A 16131-nucleotide genomic window follows, 5' to 3' on the forward strand; every position below is an offset into this window, starting at 1 on the left:
GGTGTATATTTGTTCACATGTTTTTATGATTGTGGGAAATGGCTATAACATTTTTGTCTGGTTGTCTATTACACAACAAAATATTTGCTTCAAAGTAGTGCATTTCCATCAGAAGTTTTTCAAAATCGAAATGATTGTTGTGATTGTTATGGCTACATTAAATGCCTTATTGTGGGATTGTGAAGCAGACACGTGTTTTTCAAATTCTTGAACCATGACTTTTCAGTAGGCGTTGAATACCTGATGGAAAAGTTTAAAATATTTTCAAAACAAATTCTTGTTGTAAAGCTATAACAAGTATTTCAAAATCCTTCTGTTCCATGACACCTTTCAAAGCAGCAGGGTGGTACTATGAATGGTTAGAGTCTAGAGTTGGAGTTAGGATAAACAGAGTTTGAATCTTGTTCCAGAAACTAGCTGTGTGACCCTGGACAAGTCACTTAACTTTTCATGATTCTATGGGACCCCACCTCAGAGTCAGGAAAAACTTGGGGAGGAAAAACTTGGGGTCAGGTGTCACCACTGACACATACTGGCTTTGTGACTCTGGGAGGGCCACTGAATCTCTCAGTGCCCTAGGCAATTCTCTTAAGACTATACATTGCAAGCTGGTGCCAACTTAAATTGGTAGAAGGAATTCGTCTTCACAACTTGCCTATATGAAGTTACATCCCATGTGTCCCCCATATCACTGATCATATTTAATGATCACTTTTCTTGACATTCAGAGATAAAACTGCCAAAGGTGTTGCCATATCCATGAGAAAATATGAAGTGACTGATGTTTAATAGGAATTTCTTTCTATATACTGCTCACTTAAGAAAACTCTTCTTTGCTTATGTCTGCTATTACTAATCTCCTCTTATCCCTTGTTTTTTGGTTCTTCCCTTTGCCTGCTCATTTGAAATGACTTTGCAATTATCTTGTTTATATATAGAACTGCAATTTGGACTTAGGTCTTTTGACTCAAAATCTGGTGCTTTCTCCATTTCACCTTGAAAAATAGGAAGCAGTCAGAAGAAATTCTTCAGAGATTTTATCTTTATCTTTCTCTTTCCGTCCAAAAAACATGAGGAAGACAGCATATGTCTCAAATAAGTAGAAATACAAGGTTTTTTGTTTAATTAAACATTGTAGAGAAAATTGATTTCATAGAAAACCTGATGTTACAGATTTATCAGAACCCAAAGAAATTCAATGAAATGATTATAACCTTACTATGATTTAAAAATAAAATGATATACCATGAATACATTTGTACTACAGTGTATGATTTGTTTGCTTGTCTATTTTTGGTATTCTTAGTTAAGATGGTCTGAGAAACTATGATCATAGGACTACCACTGGCTAATATGTCTTCTCTTACTCCATGGTTAAGATCTCCTGGCTTATTGCCCGTGACATATTGCCTTTGTTACTGAAGAATAAAAATATGCAAGAGCATTTCCTCCAACAATCAGAGCTTCGGTGCAAAAGTAGTGACCCAAGTGAACTGTGAAGAAGGAAAAGGTGAAGGGTATATTAGAAATGCATTCCTGAGCAGAATGAAATAAATCAACAAATTTCATCCACACACCCCTTCACCCAAGGCTGCAATCAGCAATAATTTCGTAGAAATAAAACAAATATATTGCTGCATTCCTCCATGTCTGTTACACTTTACTCTTCATCGAAAGAGTGACTCAGAACCAAAAGATTGGAAAAGAAATTGGCAGGCCCCAGTGTCTTTATCACTTTTTCTGTTATAGTTGCCAAAAAAGAGAAGGGATGGTATGGAAAGGGAAGAAAAAGGAAGGAAAGGCAAGGGAAGGGAAAGGAATTTCCTAAAACCATTTCTGAAAAAAATGCTCATGCTTCTTTTTTAAAATGTACAGCTACAGTAAGTGTGTATATGTTTTATAGTTATAGAATGTTAGAGCTGGAAAGAAACTTAGTATAAAGACTATTAATATAAATTCAAATACAAGATCATCTACCTAGAATTGGAAGGGACCTTAAAGACCACCTTGTATAATGCTTTCTCTTTTCCAGATGAGAAAACTGAGACCTAGATAATTTAAATGACCTGCCCAAGGTCACACAGGTAGTAAGTAGTATAGCTGGAATTCTAAAGCAGGCCCTGTAGATCATTTAGTCTAACTCTTTCTTTAGCATATGTTAAATATATATGTTATATATAAAATACATTAAAATATATATGTTAAATATATATGTTAAAGAGAGAGTTAGACTAGATGATCTACAGTAAGTAAATGTAAGTAAATGCTTGATAATTGAAAAAAAACAATATGTATATGTATATATATTCTTTTTTTCAATTATCAAGCATTTACTTTCTCTCCTTCCCACCCCACCCCCAACTGAAAAGGAAAAAAGAAAAAGAAAACCCTTGTAACGAATATGCATAGGCAAGTAAAAAAAATCCCATGTTGGCTATGTCCAAAAATGTGTTTCTAATTCTACATATTTATTCCACCACCTCTCTGTCAGAAGGGTAGCATTCTTCATAACATCCTCTAGAGTCATGGTTGATCATTGCAGTAATCAGAGTTCTTAAGTCTTTCAATTATTTTACAATGTTATTATTACAATATATGTTGTTGTCCTGGTTCACTTCTCTCTGTATCAGTTTATACAGGTATGTATTAGCTCTTACATGTTTCTCTGAAACTATTTCTTTCATTATTTATTATAGGATAATAGTATTCCATTACACTTATATGCCATAATATATTAAGCCATTTCCCAATTGATATATAGTTTCAGGGTTTTTGATACTACAAAAAGATACTCTAAATATTTTTGTATATATTGGGCCTTTTCCTCTTTCAATCCTCTCTTACCAGAGTAAGAAATTGAGATCTAGAAGAGGAAAATAACAATGGGAAGGTCACACAAATGAACCTACATCTCTTGAATCCTCACTGCCTAAGTTGTGTTTCCATGTCTAGGACAACAAATCACTCAGAACCTAAGGGTTCTTGGAGGGAGGGAGGGGGAAATTCTTTCAATAAAAATATATTCATTAACTTCCAGGTAAAAGCAGTCTACAAGAGGTAAAAGCAGTCCACAGCAAGGTTAAGGCAGGTAAAAGCCATTGGCAAGGAAATAAAAGCAATTGGCTAGGAAGTTCCCTGGGTTCTCAGAGTTCCATCTGCTAAAGTCCTAAAATTGTCTTTATAGTCTTCTTGGCAAAGGGTTCACAGCTGGGTCTGAGATCAATTTACCTGGGGACAAAGTTACTCAAATTGCCCCAGGTCTGTTCCACAGAGTCTTGGCTTACAACAATGCTGGTTGGTGGTGTGGAAGTGTGGGAGTTAATTCAAGCTGCCCCAATTCTACTGATGCCCTGGCCCATAACACAAGCCTGGTGGAAAGTGCTCTTTCCACCACATCGGCTGTTTTCCTGTAGGCATTTACATGTGCTGTACATTTAGCTAATTCCCCAAGGGTTTTTGTTTGGTTTTGATTTGAGATTTAAAATTGTTTCCTGGAGGAAAAACCGTAGTCTCTGAATTGGTTCTAACTCTGTTTAATTATTTTTCTCCTTCAGCATTTATTTAGCATTAACCAAATGCTAAAACACAAGCAATCTGCTTGTTTTCTTGTAATCTCTTCCCATGTGGGATAATAAATGAACATTAATATTGCCTGTGACAAACAAAGTCTTTTCCACAATCCCTGACTTTATACATAATATATAAAATCTTGGCCTGAGCTTTAGTGTGGATAATTTGCGGCCTCTACACTGGCAAATAGTAGCAAGCTTTGGGATATAGACATGTTGAATGTGTCACTCTATTCAGAGGCATGACCAGGATTTTTTCTTCTGAGGTAAAAGGGGTGGCAGTAAGGGCTTCTGATAGTAACCGTGAGAACAGAAGAGGTGGTGGGTGCAGGGCAGGTGCTCAGGGAAAGGGGGTTTCCTTATTCTGCCTTCACACCTACATCCTCCCATCCTCCATTAGACCAGGAAGGACTCCTAGGGTTCACTTTATGCCAACAGATCCCAAGGTGAAAGGCATAGGGATGGTAGTCTCTGGGCCATCCAAGGTCCAGGGCAGAACCCCAGGTACCCCACTCAAGTTAGAACTTTGTCTGATACTTTTTTTTAACATTTTACTTTACAAATAGATTTACTTTCAGTCCAAATCTTAAAAACCGGATTTTTTTTTTGGTTGAGTACAGATAAGCAAATATTTTCTGTGTGATTGTTAAGTGTGACAAGGTTAATATGGTCCAGGTTGGGAGAACCATTGAAGATAGTAGTCATCTTACAATTCACTTCAATAACCATTTAAAATAGATTGTTACTGCTATCTTTTGTTTTTTACATCTCCTAAACTTTCCCCTACAATTTAGAGATTCAGAGAGTTGCTTGAGTGTATTTAGAGGTTAATTGACTTGATCAGGATCGCCTGTCCAGCATGTGTTAGAATCCAGATCTTTCTGACTCCAAGACCATTTCTGTAGCCAGTACTTTATGTAGACTTTGTTTACAAGAATCATAAGCTAAAATAGGAAACTAGCAGATGGAAGGCTGGGAGTGAGCTCCTCCCTCCCTCCTGCCATGACAATACACTTCTGCTACTTGTCTTGGGCATAGTTTGAGCTACTTGCTTTGGCAGCAAAATTTTGGGGATTGGCTAGCTGTTTCCCTTGCTGAAATGAGGGAAATGATCAAAATAATTAGTCATGGTGTTTCAAGGGCAGCCTGGAAACCATTCACCCCATTCCTACAAGGGGGAAGGAGTCAGACCTATCCCACTTGTTCTATACTTCTCATGCCACTTTGCCATGTCAAGCTTTTCCCATTGTGGTTTTGTTGGATAATACACTTGAATTTGTCCATCCATTCATTTATGTCACTAAGTAGATGTGTTTGGCTATTTTGCTAGTCCATGACCATGGATGCCTTTCCAGGTCGAATGGCCTTTCCAGGGTCATTTTTAGGTATTACCTCATGCGAACAGAACATTATTGATGAAGGCTTAAGAAGCTGCTGCCCCACTGCTGGCTTTCACAAAATAAAAAACAAAACAAAACAAAAAACAACCCACAAACATTCTGCAGTAATCACAACTGAAAATGTTCTCTCCAAAGTCACCAATGATATCCTAATTATGAAAGCTCTTCTTTTTTTAGTCTTCATCCTTCTTGACCTCTCTGTTGCATTTTGACACTGTGAACCATCTTCTTCTTTTGAAAAATCCCCGTCTGGGTTTCCACAACCCTATTCTTTCTGAGTTTCCCTTCTATCTGTCTGACCCCTCTTTCTCTGTCTCACTTGCTGCCTTATCATTCACATAACACCTCCTAACTATGATGTTCTCCACGACTCTGTACGAAGCACTCTTCTCTTCTCCCTCTACAAATGCTCTCAACAAATTCATCAGTTCCCTTGGATTTAACGAGCATATCTATGCAGATGACTCCCAGACCTATATGTATAGGTCTGGGTATATATACATATGTGTATATCTATACACATAGATATACCCACATATATATATGTATGTATGTATACATGTATGTGTGAGTGTATATGTATATCGTCTTAGCTTCAGTCCTATATTGCATATTTCCTCTTTGGCATTTCAAACTGTTTATTCATCTCAAATTCAACATGAATAAAGCTGAAATCATTATCTTGCTTTTGTTTATTTTCTATTTATTCTTTATATATTTTTATATGTGCATATTATCTTCCCATGTAAAATGTAAGCTCCTTGAGGGTAGAATTGTTATTAAATTTAATAAATTAAAATGATCTAATCGTTTGTCTTTGTATCTCCAGTGCCTTGCACATAGTAGACACTTAATAAATGCTTGTTGATTGATCACTTGATTGATGTGTCCGCCTCCTTAGCCCACCCTACAATCTGACCCTTTCTTCTAACACACCTCTTTCTATTTCTAGAACCACCATTCTCCCACTGAAATGGACAAGAAAACTGAGTTATCCTTGATTCTTCCCAACTCTCTCAACTCTTTCTTTTCAGCAATTGACGAGTCCTGTTAACATATCTCAAAATCCATTCCTTCCTTCCTACTCTCACTGTTAGCTAGGTTAGGTCTTCACCTCTCACTTAGACTATTTTATATCTTCCTAACTAGTTTTTGTTCCTCCAGGCTACCCCCTTTTGCAATCCACCATGCCCCTTCAAAATATTTTCTTAATGCACAAGTCTTTATGAATTGCCTCTTTGCCTCTCTGCTGAAAAATCTTCGATAGTCCCTCCCTAATTAATAGTGAATAAAATGCAAATTCCTTAGCCAGACATGCAAGGCATACTACCACAGGATATCATCTGACTTCTATAAAATAGCTTTATCATAGCGTCTTTCACAATTCTATGCTCCAGCTAAAGTGGATGATTTGCTCCTCCTCAACCACATCCCTTCCTCTCCTGCTTTGGTCCTCCAAGTCTAAGAACAGATGCCTCTTTCCCCCATAATTTTCATCTATTGATGGTCCTTCTAGGCCCAACTTGGACTCCACCTCCTCCATGATATCTTCTTTGACTCTCCCTAGTTGGAAATGATCTTTTCCTTCTTGAAAGTCTCCTACCCTATACAATCAAGTAGTCCTTATTCAATACTATATTCCAAGCAGAGTGCTAAGCATTTGGGATACAAAGTCCAAAATGGAACAGTCTCTATCTTCAAGAATCTTGTCATCTAACTTGGGATGACAATAAGCACATATGGAGATATGTACAAGATGTATACAAAGTGATTTTGGATGGAAGCAACCAGTAACTTGTGGAGACTGGAAAAGGTCTCAAGGATGACATGGTGTTTGAGCTGAGTTTGGAAGGAAACTGGGGGTTCTAAAAGATGGATACAAGGATAGAGTAGATTCCAGGTATGGATGACAGCCCATGATGGAGACATGGAGACAGTTTCATGTACGAGAGGCAGCAAAAACCCCAGTTTGGATGGATTGTACTCTACTTGAAGAGAAGCAATGTAATGATGCTGGAAAGGAAGGCTGTAGCCAAGTTGTGAAGGGCTTTAAATCCAATCAGAGAAGTTTATAATTAACCCTTGAAGTAACAGGGAGTCACTGGAGTTTACTAAGTAGGGTTAATTTTGTACTTTAGGAAAATCATTTTGGCAGCTGTGAGAAAGAAGAACTGGAGTAAGGAAACCAAAAAAGAGATTGTTGCAATTGTCCAGGGGAGAGGTAATGAAGGTCTGAATTATGTCCTAACTTGCATTACATTTATTTGCATATCCATCTTGTCCCTTTATTAGAGTCATGCAGTGATTAGAGTGCTAAACCTGGAGTCAGGAAGACTACTCTTCTTGAGTTCAAATGTGGCCTCAGACACTTACTAGCTACGTCACCTTTGGCAAGTCACTTAACCCTGTTTGCCTCAGTTTCCTCATCTGTAAAATGAACTGGAGAAGGAAATGGAAAACTACTCCAGTATCTTTGCCAAAAAAATCCAACTGAGAGTTGGACATGATTGAAGTGTCTGAACAAGTAACTCAAGGGCAGGGATTGTATCATTTTATCTCGGCATAACTAATGTTAGGCCAGTAAGTAATACGTGAGTTAACAGATGTTTATTTTATGATATTGAATTGAATTTTTGTTGAAGAGAAACAGAATTTTATTTAATTACTTTCTGTATTAGCAATAACTACTCTGCTCTCAAGGAGGTTAATTATTTGACCTAAGATTCATAAAACTTGAAAGCCGGAAGAGGCCTTAGTGTTCATTTAATCTAATCTCCTTGTTTTGCAAATGAAATAACAGACTCAGAGAGGTTGAATAAGTCTCCCATAGCTAGCTGGTGGAAGATCCTGGCCGAGACTGGTACATGGATTCTCTCTTAGACAATGGCAATGTTTTCTTAAGATTACCTAATTCATTCTCTGATATCACATCAGTCTTTTAGCCTGTGGCATATTTAGAGTTAGACACATCTGACTCTTCTAATTCAGGAAGACCTGAGTTCAAATCCTGCTACTGACATTTACTAGCTGTGTGATCCTAGGCAAGTCACTTAACCCTGCTTGCCTCAATTTCCACATCTGTAAAATGAGCTGGAGAAAGAAATGATAAACAACTCCAGTATCTCTGTCAAGAAAACCCCATGGACACTATTGGTGTGCTATGGTCCACGAGCTCATGAAGAGTCAGACACGACAACAACTGAACAAGAACAAAGCACTTAATAAATGCTTTTTTTTTTCATTTATTCCTGTGCAGTGGTTGTGATCTATACTAGTAGAAGTTGTCCTGTACTTCATAGAGAGTGCGGCTCAGCAGAAAGACCATGAATTTGTAGTCAGAGAACCTGTGTTTAAATTCTGCCTCTATCACTTACTATATGGGTGAGTCATTTAACCTCTCTGGGCTTCAGTTTCCTTAAGTGCCCAAAATGAAGAGATTCTACTAGATGGCTTCTAAGATCCTTTTTCATTCCAGGTTTATGATCCTATGCTTTATTGAAAGTTCTATTGAGAAGCTGGTAACATGACTTGATGCTTGGAAGTTACGTCTAACAGAGAAACTCTATAATAGAGAAAGAGAAAGCAAGAATTTTTGTTCATTATATTTAGAATATTATTTTTGTTTATTACATAACAAACAAAAATGCTTTCTCTATTATATGTAGGGTTTCTCTGTTAGAAGAGCCATTTTTTCTGATAGAAATAACTAGAAATGAACTGGAAAACCCATTGATTTTTAGAAATAACATCCATTTCTGATATCAGAACTAAAGTAATCTTAGACAAAAAAAACACAGTAGTTGTTCAAGATTTCCCATATGATTCTAGGCCATATTTTTAGGTCATCTTCCTCATAAAGACATTTTCAGGAGCCATAAAAATATTGCTTTTTATTAATTTAGAGGCAGTTGATCTTACATTCTCCATAAATGTTATTTCTACTTCTTTTTACTCTCTCTTTTCTTGGAATCCTGGTATGTTAGCTGATATATCATTTATATCACTGGTATTCAGAGGGAGTGCTTCACCTCAAGGCACTAGGTTTTTCAACTCCATAGCATTTTTCTTTGATTGCCTACCATCTCTATATCATATATTCATGTCATGTTCCAGTAATATTTCCATTTTGTCATTTTAGTAATTGAGCAGCTGGTCTAATGACTAGTCAGCATCATTCTCTCTTATGACTTGGAATTCAATTGATCCCAGAGATTTAAAGGTCAGAAAGCCATTCTTGTCATTCAGAATCTCTGGAATCTTCCTCTGTGCCTACAACTCAAACAGTAAATTGCAGAGCAGTTTTCATATGATTAAAAGAGGGAACTTTTAGAAGATAATCTAGCCCCAAATCCTTATTTTACAGATGAGGAAACTGAGACCCAGGGAAGGGAAATGATTTGCCCCAAATTTTCAAATTGCCAAAGTCAGGATCAAGAGTCTTTGAGGGCTTAACTAGACCCCCACTCTTCTCTCTCCACCTAAAGTTGGAAACACACTTTTTGGATCTATGGAACAATAATACGCACTCCCATTGTATCTGCACTTTCTGAATGACTAATGGTAGTATTAGGAGTGACAGGGTCCAGACCTATCACCCACCCGTGACATGACTTCTATCTTTCAGTTTAAAGGACCATGTAAGTGATCTCTTTTTCTTTTTTCCAAGAAGCGTGCTGTGAAAGAACAATGTGCATGGCCCTTTTCTCTGTCTAAGAAGTTCTGATGTTCAAACTCTTGAATTTAGGAACCCTTGAAACTGGGGTTGCCTGTGAGGCAGCTCTCAAGGCTGACACTCCCCAGGAAAATCTTCCTTTTCTGTCAGAAGGGTAGATTGTGGAATTACATTAGTGATATAGTTAAAATGCCTCCCCCTCCCTTTTCTGTATAAGAAGATGAGATTCACAAACACTGTCAATGAACTATGCTTTCAAAAATGTGGATAAACATATCTACTTTTGCCATAGGTATCTGCAGTAAGTCTCTCAGTGCTTTGCTTGCTGACATCTTTTGGGCTAAACAAGTTGACTCTTAGAAATTTTAATCTCTGACCTGTACTTGAGCTATGGGAGAACAGATGTAACTTTCATGTGCTTCTGCCTTACGGCAGTCTTTTCCAGTTTCTGATGAGTTGAAGACTGAACATGAAAAATTACTCAGTTTTCAACACAAAAGGAAGATCTGTTGTGGTCTATGTGCTGAACAGAGAGAGAGGAAGAGGAAGAGAAGGACGAGCAGGAAGAGATGGAGAAGAGAGAAAGAGACACAGAGAGACAGAGAGGACAGTCAAAGACAGAGATAGAGAGAGAGAAGGAGGGAGGGAGTTGAAAAAAGTAATTCACTGTCCCTACCTACATTTCCCCTCTACCTAGTCACTCTTTAATCCCTTGCCATCTCTCTTTGATACTGAAACCATTCTCCCAAAGATCACTAATGAGCTTCTAATTGCCAAATATTGGAAATACTTTTTCCCTTTATCAGTCCTCATTCTCTGAACCTCTCTGTACAGTTTTGGGGCATTGTTAATTAGAGCTCTAACTAAGTCAGTATCTCTGAGCTTTGCCCTAGGGTATTGCGATTTATAAGGGCACTAAAAGTATTTTAAGTTCATTGACAGCATAGAAACGACTGAGCTTAGTGCCTAATTGGTAATAATAATCAGTTAAAATAGGAAGCTAGAAGATGAAAGTTTCCTCCCCCATCCTAGTTTAGACCTGCCCCACCCCCTGTGGTGACCTCCCCAGTAGCCTCTCTTGCCCTGGGCTCTCTCTCACCCTACAACCAACTAAACTGATATTTCATGTTGCTTGACTCTGGTGCAAAAATGGCTAGATATGGCTTTGCTGCTAACCATTCTTTTCTGCATTAGTTTCTGACTTGGAGTTCCTTATAGTCTACCTTTTTGGGAGGGATAAGTTTAATTCCAATGTTTGAGTGTAGAATAAAAGTAATGGGTGTGTGTAGGGGGGTTTAGTTAAATGTTCTTAGATATAAAGGTTAGAATAATATAAGCAGATCTGCCATTTAGATGCTATGTATACATGGTTATTTACATACTGTCTCCTCCATTTGAATGCGAGCTCCTTGAGGGCAGAGACCAGGTTTTTGCCTTTCTTTGTATCCTCAGGATTTAGCACAGTGCAATAAATGTCTGTTGATTGTGATAATGATGATGATTAAAAATTATAAATTCTCTTGGGATCCTTCCAGGATTCATTAAACAAGACTTGCTTTTACTTGCCTCATTCAGAAAGGCATCTCTCTGGATGTCAGATAAAGATATTCTAGACACTATCTCAGCAAGCCATTCCTATGGCTATATAATGCACTATAGTTCAAGGCAGTACGAGATATCATAGCATCATAGATTTAGAACAAGAAGGGATCTCAGAGACCATTTAGTCCAAGCTAGTGCTCCTTTCCAGCACTGTACCGAACATTATAATGGTGGTGGAAAGGGGGCAGGGTAATGCTGTGACTATATTTGAAAATGGAGGTGAGAAGGGAAATGTAGGTTTGAGGAAAGAAGGAAAACAGAACTGATTGGAGAAGAGAAAGAAAAGCACAAAACAGAAGTAGGGAAAGCAGGAGTGTGCTGGTAAATATTTAGACACTAATGTTGGAAAAAAATATACACTTTTAAGTTTAATCTGAATATAAACATTTATCTATCACTTTCTAAAGTCTAGACAATCAACAAAACAATAAATCAAGCCCTGATTTGTAACAGTTGCTGATTTCTGAGGCACAAATATTCACAATGAAAATTTAACAATTGGTTCTCATAAGCTGGTTAAAGCTGGCTCCAGCACACCCCTGAAGGAGGGAGAATGGAAGTGTTTGTTAGGAAAGAATCAGGTGTAGAACTGAGGTTTAATAAAAGGGTGGCTAGGTTACAAGGTGGGTAGAGTCTGGGCCTGCAGTCAGGAGGACTCCTTTTCCTGAGTTAAAATCTGGCATCAGACACTTACTAGCTCTGTGACCCTGGGAAAGTCACTTAACCCTGTTTGCCTCAGATTTCTCATCTGTAAAATGAGCTGGAGAAGGAAATGGCAAACCACTCCAGTATCTTTGAGAAGAAAACCCCAAATGGGGTCACGAAGAGTCAGACACACCTGAAAATGCCTGAACAGTGAAGTTCACTGTTACCTGGTCAGGCCCTTGTTGCTGTTATCTCTGAGTCTCCAGATCACTCTTCTTCTTTCCCAGTAGTTCAGGACTTGGCTTCCAGTTTTCTTCTCCAACCCAACCCATGGCTCCATCAACCACCTTCATATCCCACTTCTTTGGCATCCTCAACTTCCAGGACTTCTATCTCTAGTCTACTTCAACTGCCCATAGAAACAGTCATTTTTTTATTTTAAAATTTTAAAGCTAAAAAATTTAAAAAGTATTTTTAACATTAATTTTTTTGAATTTTGAGTTCCAAATTCTCTCCCTCCCTTCAACTCTTCCCCTACTCATTGAGATGGCAAGCAATATGATGATATCCATTATACATGAGAAGTCATGCAAAACATGTTTACATGGAATAGTCATACTTTAGACTGACCCTACTCTACTCCACTGCCCTAACCCTATTCATCTTAATTTATTCCAAGTGACAGAATTTCTCCTTTTGGCTCTGGTAGGAAAAGCCTTGGATTTCAAATCATAGAACCTGGGTTTGAAACTTGGTTCTTTTTCGTTGCTAGTTGCATGAACAAGGGCTAAATTGTTCCTTTCTCTCATACTCAGTTTCTTCATATAAAAAAAAGGCCTATATTAGATGATCTCTAACATCCTTCCTAGCTCTAAATAAAGACGTATCATGCTGCAGTGAAGAAAGAACACTGGATATGGACTCTGAGGACCTGGCCAGCTTTGCCACTTGCTGCCTATGTGACCTTGTGCAAGTAACTTGACCTTTCTGGGTTTCAGTTCCCTCATCTGTAAATTTAAGGGGGTTGGACTAGATTACCTCTAAGGTCCCTTCTAGCTCTAAATCTTTGATCTATGATCCTGTAATCTCATGCTCAGACAACACATACATACATACATACATATACACATACATGCATACATATATACCCAAGTATTATATATACATATATATGTGTATATATATATATATATATATGTATATGTGTGTGTATATGAATGAATCATAGTCACAGAATTCCAGAGTTGGAAGGGTACTCTGGGGTCATCTAACCTGTACCCAGGGATCTGCTGATATATACAGGACACACTTTAAAATTTAATCTGCACTGTTAACATTTTTCTCCATCATTTTCTTAAGTCAAGGCAATCAACAAAACTATCCAAAAACAATACGTCTGATTGCATGTAGCATTGTCTAATTTTTAAAATGCAAATACCCTGAAAATTTAACGATCAGCTCTCATAAGCTGGTTCGACCTGGATCCAGCACAGCCCTGACTTATCCAAATATGAATCACTTTTAATACATCCAGGCAAATGCTCCTTCAGCCTCTGCTTAAGGACATCAGTGCTGGGGAGCCCATAACTCATCAAGGCAGCCCATTCCACTTTTGGACAGCTCTAATTGTGAGGAATCCAATAAAAATCTTTTTCTCTGTCATTACCACACATTACTCCTAGTTTCATGCCTTCAGGCCAAACAGAACAACACAGCTTCTTCATGACAGCTCTTTCAATACTTGAAGGTGATAATCATGCCCCCTTCTAACTCTTCCTCAGGCTAAACATCCCCAAATTAAGGTCGTAGGAGCAGTTTGCCAATGAGGAGTGGCAGATTTGTTAGGAAGATCAAAAGATCATAGATTTGGAGAGGGAAGAGCCTTTAGAGACCATGTAGAACACCTTCCTCATTTTGACAGATGAGGAAAAAGGCTTATAGAGGTCATATGAATTGTCCAAGGCCACATAGGTAGTTAAATAACAGAAGTGAGAGTTAAACTCAGCTCCTTGGGCTCCAAAGTCAGTATTTTTTCCATGGCACCACGATTTTTTTTCTTAACCAGAACATCGTTCCTTCGGCTGAAAGAGTTCTACATGTTGGGAAGTGTATTCAGCACATAGACACAGCAAAAACCAAAGGCTTGACACAGGACATTTTAAAACTGGGCCCCAAGTGTTGAGAATGCATTTTTTTAAAACACAGATCATCAAAGTGAGAAAAAGACAATCCTCACCATCAGTGAAGTTCTTTATCAAGTTAACACCTACTTAAAACATATAATAGAGGCTACGTAAATGCAAAATGCAGACTCTCAGTAAACTTCCTCCCACCAGATGTGGGCTGAGATACACCAGTCTGGGAAAAGCACCATAAACCCTCTGGGAGCCATTGAGAAGTCATATAACCATTCTATTCTCAACAGTCACTTGTCTTTTGCATTATCCTATTGGCTTCCTCCTGGCTACAGGTATCAACATTAATCTATGCCTAGCTAACAGAATGAATTTTCTAATTTTCCTCTAGCCACTTTTGGAAGTGAGGATCAATACACTTATCTCTCAGAAATAATCTGAGAGCCAAAAATGGCCTTAGTATGATAAATTGCAGGCTCACCATGAGTACCTAAAAGCCTCTAGTCTCTTAGGGTTATTACAGCGAATACCAAGGGAAGTAATAAAGATTTGTCGTTTATTGTAAAGTGAGGGCCAGTGCATTAACTGCACATCCTTTTAATCTTCTCTCTCCTTTTGACTTCCTCTGCATCCTCCATTCCAAGTGCTCTGACTCAAGGAAATGAAATCAAATGTGAGATGCCCTTGTCTCAGACTCCGAGGAAGTGACATTTTTATCCGAGTGAAGTAAGAGTGGGCCAGAATGCTATGGTCTCCTCTTACTGCCCAATGGAATGAACAAAATTCAACTGAGTTTGTACGTTATTTGGACCAGAGAGAGTTGGTCAAGCTTGCACAGAGGAAGTTCAATTGGATTGTTTATGTCACTGATGCACTGTGAAATATAATGATCAAACCTGGTTTGGAAAATAAAAGTGAGTAAAATAGAATGTGGAATACAATTGCCAAACTGGGCTGGGAAAAAAGCAGAAGAAGCAAATGAAACTGAAAATAAATGCATCAGGAAGTATTTGTATATGCGACTGAATGGACTGACCATATATAGGTTTTTGGTTGTTTTCAAACTTCTTTCTTAACTATGTTGCTTTCTTTCTCTCAGACTAGATGGTTTTTAACTTGGTGGTGGTGAGGAGAAGCAGGATCCCCTCAACATCTGGCCAGAACATGTTTACACAAAGCTAGGAGAATCAGTCTCCTTTCTCACACACAGGTGGCTGTCTGGTCACAGAGTATGTGTGGTGCCCCCTGAACACAGCCCAGAAAGGCCTCCCCAAATTCTGTACTGCTCTGCTCTGCCATGCAGAGAATAGGAAGTACTGGGAAGTCAGCTTCTTTCTTTCTGTTGGATAGAATTTGGCTGAAAGTAAAAACTGGAGCTGGTCTCTATAATCAGAGGAAGCTTGTTTTCAATATATGCATATCTATCTATCCATCTCTATGTCATCTATCATCTGTCTGTTCATCAGACACACACATAACTGAATTGGAATTGTGAAATGGAGCCCTAAGTAAATTAATCTGTGAATTTCATCCACATAGTCAGCCTGTTCAGACCTGGCTTGTTCAGACCAAACTACATTTTTTTTCTTCTTTAAAGGTTGGTCTTTAGTGCTAGGATTAGCTAAGTTATTAATTTAACTCCCCAATTGGCCTTTGTAGACACAATTTGTGTGTGTGTGTGTGTGTGTGTGTGTGTGTGTATGTGTGAGTGAGAGAGAGATAGAGAGAGAGAGAGAGAGATTATGTTTCTTTGTTAATCATCTCACCTCTGATTTCTTATTACTATAACCAATGAGAAACATGTTGCTGAGATTTCTGGTCATGGGAATCCAAGCCACATGGAATTTTCTGTGAAATTAACTTTCTAATATTACTTTTGAGTTTTCAGATTAAAAAAATACTAATCTATGAATTCCTCTCTTCTTCCTTCTTCTCTTTCTCCTATTTTGACCTTTTTCCTTTTCCCTTTCCTCCTTTTAAACTTCCTTCTTTTATTTCTTCCTCTTTTCTCATCCTCCCCTCTTTTTACCTCCTCTTCTTTTTTTCTTCTTCTACTTCTTTCTTCTTCTTCTTCTTCTTCTTCTTCTTCTTCTTCTTCTTCTTCTTCT

Source organism: Vombatus ursinus, unplaced genomic scaffold (assembly GCF_900497805.2).
Source record: "Vombatus ursinus unplaced genomic scaffold, bare-nosed wombat genome assembly UNPS02014848.1, whole genome shotgun sequence".
NCBI classification, from domain to species: Eukaryota; Metazoa; Chordata; class Mammalia; order Diprotodontia; family Vombatidae; genus Vombatus; species Vombatus ursinus.